Source organism: Neoarius graeffei, chromosome 1, assembly GCF_027579695.1.
Source record: "Neoarius graeffei isolate fNeoGra1 chromosome 1, fNeoGra1.pri, whole genome shotgun sequence".
Taxonomy (NCBI): Eukaryota; Metazoa; Chordata; class Actinopteri; order Siluriformes; family Ariidae; genus Neoarius; species Neoarius graeffei.
In genome coordinates, this window is record NC_083569.1 from 110410611 (window position 1) to 110423459 (window position 12849).

A 12849-nucleotide genomic window follows, 5' to 3' on the forward strand; every position below is an offset into this window, starting at 1 on the left:
GCTTGCGCTTGTCTCGGAGCGCAGATCTCCAAACATATGAGAAGCCTATCTTACGCACATATCACGCGGACTCCACACCTCCACACACGCATCGCGTCTGAAGTCATAACTCATCAGGGGAAATCGTGTCTGCATTGGCATGTTCAAAAAACAACCTCGCGTCAACAATGATATCACACACAAGAAAAAAACAGTCAGGCTACTCAACAACCAACCTGGCAGCAGCAGTCATTGTCATATCGGTTTATTTTAGCTTTGATGTAAACACAACACTTCGGATATGCAAATGCTTCTCGTTACACACGATTGCTATGTCAATAAACATCATTTTGCCAATATTTTAGAGACCCCCCAACATTTCCCAAATCATGTTTTCAAGGGATCTCATGTCTGTTTCAGGGGATCTCGGATCCCCCGAGTACCCCCGTAGTTCGAACACTGCCTACACTGCTGATGACTTGAAAGCCTACAAAGGGCTACAGGCTTACAATTATGTTGTTAGTGGCTTGGTTCGTGATATTACAGCTGTTATTAAGAATAACCTACACATAGTTATGGCCAAGGTAATCTTGTTGATATTTATCTTTTAATAATATATCTTTTCAGTTGAAAAATTAATACTTTTTGTTACTATTAAGGTATCCATACTTTAGGTTAATTTATCCAAATTATACATATGTATTTATGATATATGCCTACACAACAACTATGCTTTATTTATATAATAGGAGGGAGAGCAAGCCCCAAACCATCCTAAATTATTATTATTATTATTATTATTATTATTATTATTATTATTAAATTGTAGAAGTCTGGGAGGCTTGCTCCTCATACAGTTATCAACTGGGGGCCACTTTAGCATGTTTTAAATCTGAATTTCTTGCATTTGCTTACCTCAAAGTGTCCGCAGATCATGCATAGACTTATCCGTTATATCCACAGTTTTTTGCCAAGTCTCACACAGGTTTCTTTCAAGTCTACTGTTGGGCCAATAAATCATAAATAAAACAGCTCAGATTTGTTTGTTTAAGTCGTTTGCCACTCCACTTTATTCTCGTGGGTCACATACCGCTGCCATTATTTCCCCCTAATCACGAGTTTGTTGGTCTTCCAAAATGGCGCAGGGTCTGTTTACTTCCGGTTTCGGGTGACGTCAGTGAAAGGGGTCTATAGGACACTTACTATGAACGTTGACTTCAACAAATAATTAACCCTGAAATAAGTGAGTAAAGAGCAGTGTTCTCCCAGGTATTTCAAATCGCATTTTGCTTCTTGAAGTAGCATCAAAATCCACCCTTTGTGTTTCGGAAATACATTGTCAGTAAACAGGTTTATGATGTACCTGATATACACCGGTACATCATAACATGCACAGTTGCACACCATGCAGTTACTAACCTGCACGGACAATAGGGACACTAGAGTCGAGACCCACTGTTTATCAGTGTTTACTGCACATAGATCTACACATGACTAGGCCTACTAATAATAAATCTGATTCATCCAGTGTTCATCACCACCAGAACAACCACATGGTAATTATTGGAGCAAAAAAAGAAACCCATTGATTTTAATAAATGACATTTGATCTTACATTTAGATAGTTCATTGGTTCCCTTGTTATTGCCCACTTCATGTTGTCTTTCAATAATTACACTGAATGGAGCACTTGCATGTGACGTCACAGCCGATCCAGATTGTGACAGACGCCATCTTGTAGGTCAAACGCCATATTCCGCCTTCTACTTCTACTTCTGGTTCTACTTCTGCTTTTACTTCTACCTTTTCTTCTGGAACACCCTACTATTGAGGTATTTCACCTGACGTCACAGGGTCACGTGACGCCCCGGTGTCCACCATTTTGGACGGCAAGCTAGCTAATGTCAACAACATAGTAGCTGGTATGTTACTGTAGCAATGTTTACGTTCAGTCATTTGGATGACTGTTAAAACCTTTCAGTCTCAAGTTTTTCCTTTACTGGATTTACTAGTTTACTGAGCTAGCGCGCGATGGCTCCGGGCTCGGCCGGAGAGCGCGCGATGGCTCCCGGCTCGGCCGGAGAGCGCGCGATGGCTCCCGGCTCGGCCGGAGAGCGCGCGATGGCTCCCGGCTCGGCCGGAGAGCGCGCGATGGCTCCGGGCTCGGCCGGAGAGCGCGCGATGGCTCCGGGCTCGGCCGGAGAGCGCGCGATGGCTCCGGGCTCGGCCGGAGAGCGCGCGATGGCTCAGTAAACTAGTAAATCCAGTAAAGGAAAAACTTGAGACTGAAAGGTTTTAACAGTCATCCAAATGACTGAACGTAAACATTGCTACAGTAACATACCAGCTACTATGTTGTTGACATTAGCTAGTGCTAACAGCTAGTTGCTAATACACTGCTACAACTACACCGACCCTAATAATACAGTTCTTAGTCATTGCCTGGTAACAGCAAATTTATAACGGGCCATGTCTCAACAGACTAAGAAGTTATTTCAATGACATTTAATAACATTTTGTTTATCCTGAGGACCGAAAGTAAATGAAAATGTGAACAAACCTTAGCTGTAATCAGATGAAGACCACCGGCTCCAGGGACGACCCGCTGATGTAGGCATGTTACCCAGCCTGACACAAAATATTTGTAGGCATCCAAACTCTTATACGCTTTCAGATCAATACCTGTGTATGGCGATGGGTTTTTAACGACATAGGTATACAGATCATGTGGGCCGAAGTCAGGTAAAGACGAGGGCTTCGTGTACTTCCGTACGTCAGTGAACAATCCTGGTGGAAGCAGGTAAACGTCGTTCTCTAAGCCTGCTAACCTCAATTTTTGCAAATCCCTCTCCCTCTGCTCGCCCTGTAAATGCCCTACGTCGCTGGATAGTGAAGGTGTTTTCTGCATCTCGCTCCTTTTTCTTTTATGTTTTTCGTTTGTCGCCTTCCTCGCATTCAAACTGATTCGAGCCGTGCCGTCCAAAATGGCAGCGTCACATGACTTGGTCACGTGAGTGAAATACCTCAATATACAATTCTACTACAACGGCTGCGGCTACAAGCTCTCCCTACCTGTGCACGTTTTTTATGTTTTTTGTGTGTATTTTTGCGTGCTGTTCGTCTGTACCGGACTTCAATATCCACTACAACCATATAGACTTGCTGGACATTGGTTTCCAGCAGAAAATGACGGTTTGTAGCGATTTCCATCGCATGCACAACATTCCGGACGAGATAGCGAGACCAGCGGGGTCTCCGTGAATTTTTATCGGAAGCAAAGCGAAGGAGGCGGCGTCGGGAGAGGAAGCAAAAGCGAGGCTGTAGAGCCGGCCTGTTGACTAAGCTCAGAAAACAGCCACTCAAACCTCCACTGCCAAGCCTCTACCTCTCCAACGCCAGATCCATGTAAGCAAGACGGACGATTTGGAATTACAGCTGGAATTACCTTATTCTATTCTATAATCGGCTGGTCAGTGCTATACTCAATACTTAAGTGACTTACAAAAAAAAAAAAACTTGTGACTTACCCATCCAATGAGGATTCTTGTTTACAAGATGCCACATCTGAGTCGCTGACAAATCCTGAATTTCTGTAAAGATAACTGTCCAGAGATTTATAGGCACGCAGTGCTTCACCACTGAACAGCGAGGGAAAGTTAATGAGGTAATTATACACGTCCGGGTATTCCGCTGGCAGTTCAAAATCCGGTCGTGAAAACTCCGTCCGGTAAGCCATAAGGGTCACTAATCTGTAGATCGTTTATTTTAGACATATATCTAGTTATCTGTTCATTAGAAAAATGAGCCGTGTAGTCCGTTGGTTGAAACTGATCCATTCTGTACACGAGTGCAGCAGTATTCAGCGGTGTTTTTGACCGACAAGATGGTGGTTGTGTACTTTCCGGTCCCGTGACTGCAAGATCTCTATAAGTGTATGTTTTAAAGATTATACTTCTGCATCTATTGAGGTACATGTAAATATTTTCTCTACGTTTTGCAGTGGCCAGCTTAGAATAAAAATCCACAAATTTGTGTTTCCAATTCTCTGTGGCTGGTGGTACGCTATCTGAGTGGGACTGTCATGAACTGACATCTGTTTCTAATCTTGGGGGCTCGAAAAGATAACCATTTACTCTGGAACATCCATGATAATCATCTGGTCCTTCATCCGACATGTACGAATCCCAATCACGATCAGAATTCTCTCCAAAATGTGATTCCATATCGAGACTGGTCTAACCACTGCTGTGCATGGGAACAAAATTGATACCTGGATCCTTGTTATACATGTGTAGTCACGCACCCCTTCAGGATATTCTGGTTTGGTCTCAGCAGATTCCGTGAAAATTGGCTGGTCTTATTTGTTTTCCATCAATTTATGGCCTTTTGGATCAGCTATGGTTTGAAAACACATGGTCAATCAACATAATGTTTGTTGCTTTGTACAAGGAAAAAAGCGTGGTTTAGGGACCTTACGTTCACTTTAAGGTTATGCTTCATGCTGAGGTAATCCTCCATTATTCCATCCAGTTTGTGCAATGCATCAGCTCCATTAGCAGCAAAACAGACCCAGACCATGATGCTACCACCATGATGCTTTCAAGTTGGTCAAGTGTTTTTGAGATTGAATGCCTCACCTTTTATTCCTCCAAATATACCTCTGGTCACTATGGCCAAACTCCAGACGTTTTCTAAGTCCATGTGGTCAGCTGAAAACTTTAGTCAAGCTTAAAAGTGTCAAATTTGGAGCAGGGCCTTATTTCTTGGAAAGTGGCCTCTTGGTACATGGTGATGGAAAACTCGCTTGACAGTGACACTGGTGCTCCAGCAGTTTCCAGCTCATACAAAATCCACATTCAAATGCTTCGCAAACAGTGTATATGGCCTGAAAATTCAAACACTGTATTTCAGCAAAACTAAAACTTCGCTATTCTTTTTATTATGGTAGTGTTCATCTCCAAAACTGTCATCATATTTGTGAAAAATCCTTTAATATTACTCGAGCTGGGCGGCACGGTGGTGTAGTGGTTAGCGCTGTCGCCTCACAGCAAGAAGGTCCGGGGTTCGAGCCCCGGGGCCGGCGAGGGCCTTTCTGTGTGGAGTTTGCATGTTCTCCCCGTGTCCGCGTGGGTTTCCTCCGGGTGCTCCGGTTTCCCCCACAGTCCAAAGACATGCAGGTTAGGTTAACTGGTGACTCTAAATTGACCGTAGGTGTGAATGTGAGTGTGAATGGTTGTCTGTGTCTATGTGTCAGCCCTGTGATGACCTGGCGACTTGTCCAGGGTGTACCCCGCCTTTTGCCCGTAGTCAGCTGGGATAGGCTCCAGCTTGCCTGCGACCCTGTAGAAGGATAAAGCGGCTAGAGATGATGAGATGAGATGAGATTACTCGAGCTCATCAGTTGACATGGATCTTTAGCTTCTGCCATTCCATATCCTTCAGCTTGTAAACAAATGCACAGTCACAGCTGTCCATGAGAGGCTCAAAGCACAACTTGGCAAGTGTATTGATGTGAGTAGTCTCATCTCATTATCTCTAGCCGCTTTATCCTGTTCTACAGGGCTGCAGGCAAGCTGGAGCCTATCCCAGCTGACTACGGGCAAAAGGCGGGGTACACCCTGGACAAGTCGCCAGGTCATCACAGGGCTGACACATAGACACAGATAACCATTCACACTCATGGTCAATTTAGAGTCACCAGTTAACCTAACCTGCATGTCTTTGGACTGTGGGGGAAACCGGAGCACCCGGAGGAAACCCACGCGGACACAGGGAGAACATGCAAACTCCGCACAGAAAGGCCCTTGCCGGCCACGGGGCTCGAACCCGGACCTACTTGCTGTGAGGTGACAGCGCTAACGACTACATCACTGTGCTGCCGATGTGAGTAGTATAAAAGTGAATTACACTTGGCAACTGTACGGGGAATATAGTAGTGAAAAATGACAATTGTCCTGTAATAGGCTTTTAAAGCATTTGATTAACCGATTCAACCAGCCTGTCTGTGTATGTATGGTAAACACTCGTATGAATCAACTTAATCCCAGATAGAAAACACATAGACAATACATGTATAACAGAGAAGAAAACAAAGTGTACATTACAACATGACAGAATAATTATGGTTTACACAGAGATGGAGACAGCATGTGAGTCACGGTCTACAAAAGTAACGTCATTTAATATGGGACGGCCTTGGGCTGAGGTGCCCTTGAGGAAGGCACCTACAGTGGTGCTTGAAAGTTTGTGAACCCTTTAGAATTTTCTATATTTCTGCATAAATATGACCCAAAACATCATCAGATTTTCACACAAGTCCTAAAAGTAGATAAAGAGAACCCAGTTAAACAAATTAGACAAAAATATGATACTTTGTCATTTATTTATTGAGGAAAATGATCCAATATTACATATCTGTGAGTGGCAAAAGTATGTGAACCTCTAGGATTAGCAGTTAATTTGAAGGTGAAATTAGAGTCCGGTGTTTTCAATCAATTGGATGACAAATCAGGTGTGAGTGGGCACCCTGTTTTATTTAAAGAACAGGGATCTATCAAAGTCTTATCTTCACAACACGTTTGTGCAAGTGTATCATGGCACGGACAAAGGAGATTTCTGAGGACCTCAGAAAAAGCGTTGTTGATGTTCATCAGGCTGGAAAAGGTTACAAAACCATCTCTAAAGAGTTTGGACTCCACCAATCCACAGTCAGACAGATTGTGTACAAATGGAGGAAATTCAAGACCATTGTTACCCTCCCCAGGAGTGGTCGACCAACAAAGATCACTCCAAGAGCAAGGCGTGTAATAGTTGGCGAGGTCACAAAGGACCCCAGGGTAAATTCTAAGCAACTGAAGGCCTCTCTCACATTGGCTAATGTTAATGCTCATGAGTCCACTGAACAACAATGGTGTGCATGACAGGGTTGCAAGGAGAAAGCCACTGCTCTCCAAAAAACTTGCTGCTTGTCTGCAGTTTGCTAAAGATCACATGGACAAGCCAGAAGGCTATTGGAAAAATGTTTTGTGGACAGCTGAGCCCAAAATAGAACAATTTGGTTTAAATGAGAAGCGTTAAGTTTGGAGAAAGGAAAACACTGCATTCCAGCATAACAACCTTATCCCACCTGTGAAACATGGTGGTGGTAGTATCGTGTTTTGGGCCTGTTTTGCTGCATCTGGGCCAGGACGGCTTGCCATCATTGATGGAGCAATGAATTCTGAATTATACCAGGGAATTCGAAAGGAAAATGTCAGGACATCTGTCCACGAACTAAATTTCAAGAGAAGGTGGGTCATGCAACAAGACAATGACCCTAAGCACACAAGTCGTTCTTTCCAAGAATGGTTAAAGAAGAATAAAGTTCATGTTTTGGAATGGCCAAGTCAAAGTCCTGACCTTAATCCAATCAAAATGTTGTGGAAGGACCAGAAGCGAGAAGTTCATGTGAGGAAACCCACCAACATCCCAGAGTTGAAGCTGTTCTGTACGGAGGAACGGGCTAAAATTCCTCCAAGCCGGTGTGCAGGACTGATCAACAGATACCGGAAACATTTAGTTGCAGTTACTGCTGCACAAGGGGGTCACACCAGATACTGAAAGCAAAGGTTCACATATTTTTGCCACTCACAGACATGTAATATTGGATCATTTTCCTCAATAAATAAATGACCAAGTATAATATTTTTGTCTCATTTGTTTAACCGGGTTCTCTTTATCTACTTTTAGGACTTGTGTGAAAATCTGATGATGTTTTGGGTCATATTTTTGCAGAAATATAGAAAATTCTAAAGGGTTCACAAACTTTTAAGCACCACTGTAACTCCCAACTGCTCCCCGGGCACTGTTAGCATGGCTGCCCACTGCTCTGGGTATGTGTGTGCGCTCATTGCTCACGTGTGTATGCATGTGTGTGTTCACTGCTTCAGACGGGTTCAATGCAGAGAGGAATTTCACAATCATATGATGAATAAAGTTATTGTTTTGTTGTTGTCATTTTTCTTCTTCTTTTGTTGCCCAAAGGCTGTGAACCATCATATACTGTTCCAGATCAATAATAAAAGAATAAATGCATTCGTTGCACAGAATGAAAAATGAAATGAAACTAATCATGCAAATAATGAATGGAACAGAGTGTTACAGGTAGATATTACAGATGAACTGTTTAGAAATGGATAGATACCAATCCATAGCTATAGTTCCAAATTACGTATAATCAGTCATCTTATAATAGTAAAATTAAACAAATCATAAATTAATTACAATTTACTGCATAATTATAACAAAACAAATTATTCTAATACTCCATTTATGAAGAAATATTTCCATACAAATTAATGTTTCCAAAACATTGCAGTGGTGCTTGAAAGTTTGTGAACCCTTTTGAATTTTCTATATTTCTGCATAAATATGACCTAAAACATCATCAGATTTTCACATAAGTCCTAAAAGTAGATAAAGAGAACCCAGTTAAACAAATGAGACAAAAACATTATACTTGTTCCTTTATTTATTGAGGAAAATTATCCAATATTACATATCTGTGAGTGTATGTGAACCTTTGTTTTCAGTATCTGGTGTGACCCCCTTGTGCTGCAACTAAACGTTTCCGGTAACTGTTGATCAGTCCTGCACACTGGCTTGGAGGAATTTTAGCCCATTCCTCCGTACAGAACCACTTCAACTCTGGGATGTTGGTGGGTTTCCTCACATGAACTGCTCGCTTCAGGTCCTTTCACAACATTTCCATTGGATTAATGTCAGGACTTTGACTTGACCATTCAAAAACATTAACTTTATTATTCTTTAACCATTCTTTGGTAGAACGACTTGTGTGCTTAGGGTTGTTGTCTTGCTGCATGACCCACCTTCTATTGAGATTCGGTTCATGGACAGATGTCCTGACATTTTCCTTTAGAATTCGCTGGTATAATTCAGAATTCATTGTTCCATCAGTGATTGCAAGCTGTCCTGGCCCTGCCATGCACACCATTGTTGTTCATTGTTATCCTGATGGTGGACTCACGAACATTAACATTAGCCAATGTGAAAGAGGCCTTCAGTTGCTTAGAAGTTACCCTGGGGTCCTTTATGACCTCGCCAGCTGTTACATGCCTTGCTCTTGGAGTGATCTTTGTTGGTCAACCACTCCTGGGGAGGGTAACAATGGTCTTGAATTTCCTCCATTTGTACACAATCTGTCTGACTGTGGATTGGTGGAGTCCAAACTCTTTAGAGATGGTTTTGTAACCTTTTCCAGCCTGATGAACATCAACAACGCTTTTTCTGAGGTCCTCAGAAATCTCCTTTGTCCGTGCCATGATACACTTGCACAAACATGTGTTGTGAAGATCAGACTTTGATAGATCCCTGTTCTTTAAATAAAACAGGGTGTCCACTCACACCTGATTGTCATCCCATTGATTGAAAACACCTGAGACTAATTTCACCTTCAAATTAACTGCTAATCCTAGAGGTTCACATACTTTTGCCACTCACAGATATGTAATATTGGATCATTTTCCTCAATAAATAAATGACCAAGTATCATATTCTTGTCTCATTTGGGTTGTCTTTATCCACTTTTAGGGCTTGTGTGAAAATCTGATGATGTTTTAGGTCATATTTGTGCAGAAATATAGAAAATTCTAAAGGATTCACAATCTATAAGTTATTCAAGATTCAAAGATTCTTTATTGTCAATTCACTATATATCCAGGAAATATAGAAAAATCGAAATGCCGTTTCTCTCTCACCTTGTAAAAAAACAGATAAAGATTACACAAAAAAAGGAAAAAAGAAGAACAATATATATAAATGTAGATAATATGGATAAAAAATACACTCTAAAATTAAACAATGTACACAATAGCAGTAGTGCAAATACAGTACAATATCTAACAGAGAAGGTGCTAGAAGAGCAGCTTATGAGGTGTATCTGAACAGTAGTGCAATTAATCAATAGCAGCAGATATAGCAGTAATGCTAATGTTTGTGGTGCGATGTGCAAACAGATGAGAGAGAGTTTCTTGTGTGAATGAATGTGTTACAGACCAGGGGTAGGGTGTAGGTAGTGGACAGAGTTCAGCATCCTGACAGCCTGGTGGATGAAGCTGTTTAGCAGTCTTGTGGAGTGGGCCCGGAGGCTCCGGTACCTTTTCCCTGAGGGCAGGAGGCTGAAGAGTGAGTGTGAAGGGTGGGAGGTGTCACCAGCGATGCTCATGGCTCTGCGGGTGAGATGGCAGTGATAGATGTCCGTAAGGGAGGGCTAAGGGGTACCGATGATTTTGCTGGCTGTGTTCATGATGCGTTGCAGAGTCTTCCGGCAGGAGGCACTGCAGCCTCCGTACCACGCAGCGATGCAGCCAGTGAGGACAATCTCAATGGTGCCCTTGTAGAATGAGCACATGATGGGGGGTGGGACTCGTGCACTCCTCAGTTTGCGGAGGAAGTAGAGGCGAGTTTGAGCCTTCTTGGCCAGCGATGCATTGTTGTTGAACCAGGAGAGGTCCTCAGCGATGTGCACCTCTAGGAATTTGGTGCTGCTCACCCTCTCCACTGCAGCACCATCAATGGTCAGAGGGGGATGCTGTGAAGTGTGCTCCTGAAGTTGACTAAAATCTCTTTGGTCTTCTCCACGTTCAGGAAGAGATTGTTGTCTTTACTCCACTTGACCAGTTGGCTCACCTCATTCCTGTAATTGGCTTCATCATTGTTAGTGATGAGGCCCATCACAGTCATGTCATCTGCAAAATTGATGATGTGGTTGGTGCTGTAGATTGGTACACAGTCATGGGTCAGCAGGGTGAAGAGTAGCGGGCTGAGCACACACCCTTGTGGGGCCCCTGTGCTCAGCATGATGGTCCTGGAGGTGTTACTGCCGACCCGCATGTTCTGTGGCCTCCCTGTAAGAAAGTCCAGCACCCAGTTACAAAGAGAGGTGTTGAGTCTCAAATGTCCGAGTTTTTGTATTAGCTGCTGGGGAATGATTACGTTGAATGCCGAACTGTAATCCAAGAACAGCATTCGCACACAGGTGTTCTTTGAGTCCAGGTGAGTGAGGGCTGGGTGTAGAGCAGGAGAGATAGTGTCCTCTATGGACCTCATCTCATCTCATTATCTCTAGCCACTTTATCCTGTTCTACAGGGTCGCAGGCAAACTGGAGCCTATCCCAGCTGACTACGGGCGAAAGGTGGGGTACGCCCTGGACAAGTCGCCAGGTCATCACAGGGCTGACACATAGACACAGACAACCATTCACACTCACATTCACACCTACGGTCAATTTAGAGTCACCAGTTAACCTAACCTGCATGGGGCAAACCGGAGCACCCGGAGGAAACCCACGTGGACACGGGGAGAACATGCAAACTCTGCACAGAAAGGCCCTCGCTGGCCGTGGGGCTCGAACCCGGACCTTCTTGCTGTGAGGCGACAGCGCTAACCACTTCACCACCGTGCCGCCCCCTCTATGGACCTGTTTGACCTATATGCAAATTGGAATGGGTCATGAGAGGGAGGGAGAATGGACTTGATGTTCTGCATGACCAGTCGCTCAAAGCACTTCATGATGATGGAAGTCAGTGCTACGGGCCAATAGTTATTATAGCTAGATGGGAGGGGCTTCTTTGGCACTGGTATCATGGTTGTAGCTTTGAAACATGTGGGGAGAACAGCTTGGTTCAGGGAGATGTTAAAGATGTCAGCGAGGACATCCCTGAGCTCCATGGCACAGTCCTTCAGAACACGACCAGGTATGTTGTCTGGTCCAGCTGCTTTACGTGGGTTGATCATGGAGAGGGTCCTCTCCACACTGGCTGGATCCAGACATATGGCCTGTTCATCCGGGGGAGGAGTGGTCTTCTGTGCTGGTGTGTTGTTTTGTGTTTCAAAGCATCCAAAGAAGTCATTTAGGCAGTTTAGCAATGTGATGTCACTCTCACAGGTCTGTGGTGGGGGTTTGTAGTTCGTGAGGGTTTGAATGCCATACCAGAGAGACTGTGCATCTCTGGTGTTGCTGAAGTGTCCAGATATTTTATTGCTGTACTAACGTTTTGCCTCCCCGATGCCGTGGGACAGGTTGGCTCTGGCTGTTGTTAGGCCTGCGGTGTCACCAGCTCTAAAGACTGCATACCAAGCCTGCAGGAGTGGGTGAACCTCTCCTGTCAGCCAAGGCTTCTGCTTAGCATGAACAGTGATGGTTTTGCAGTGAGTGACATCATCAGTGCATTTAATGATGTATGACATGACAGCCTCAGTGTATTCCTCTAAGTCTATGTGATCGTTGTAAGTGGCTGCTTCTTTGAAAATCTCCCAGTGTGTGGTGCTAAAACAGTCTTTCAAAGCATAGGAGGCCCCCTCTGGCCATACACGTACCTCCTTTTGTGTTGGTCTGATGGCTCTCACTCTGGGTCTATATGCAGGTCTCAGCATGATGGTAATGTGATCAGAGAGACCCAGGTGGGGGAGGGGGGAGGCCTTGTAGGCTGCTTTATGAGTTGTGTACACCAAGTCCAGTAAATTGTCACCTCTTTTTGGAAAGTCCACATGTTGATGTCACATCATGTTGATGTGAACTCTATCAGGATTGATTCATGTGTGATGTGATTTATGTGACCAATAAATACTGTTAAGACATGACTGTGAGAATGAAGTGAAAATTTCAAATAGCATGAGAAAAATAATTCTGTTTCAGGAACTGTCCTAAATAGAAAAGAAGAACTATACAAAACAGAAAGATATACTGTATAAGAGCAAAACATGCAGTTTTTGTCCTGGTCATGGAGCACTGGACCAGCTCTTTACCTTTGCAAGGGTGCTGAAGGGTGCATGGGAGTTTGCCCAACCAGTCTACGTGTTTTGTGGACCTG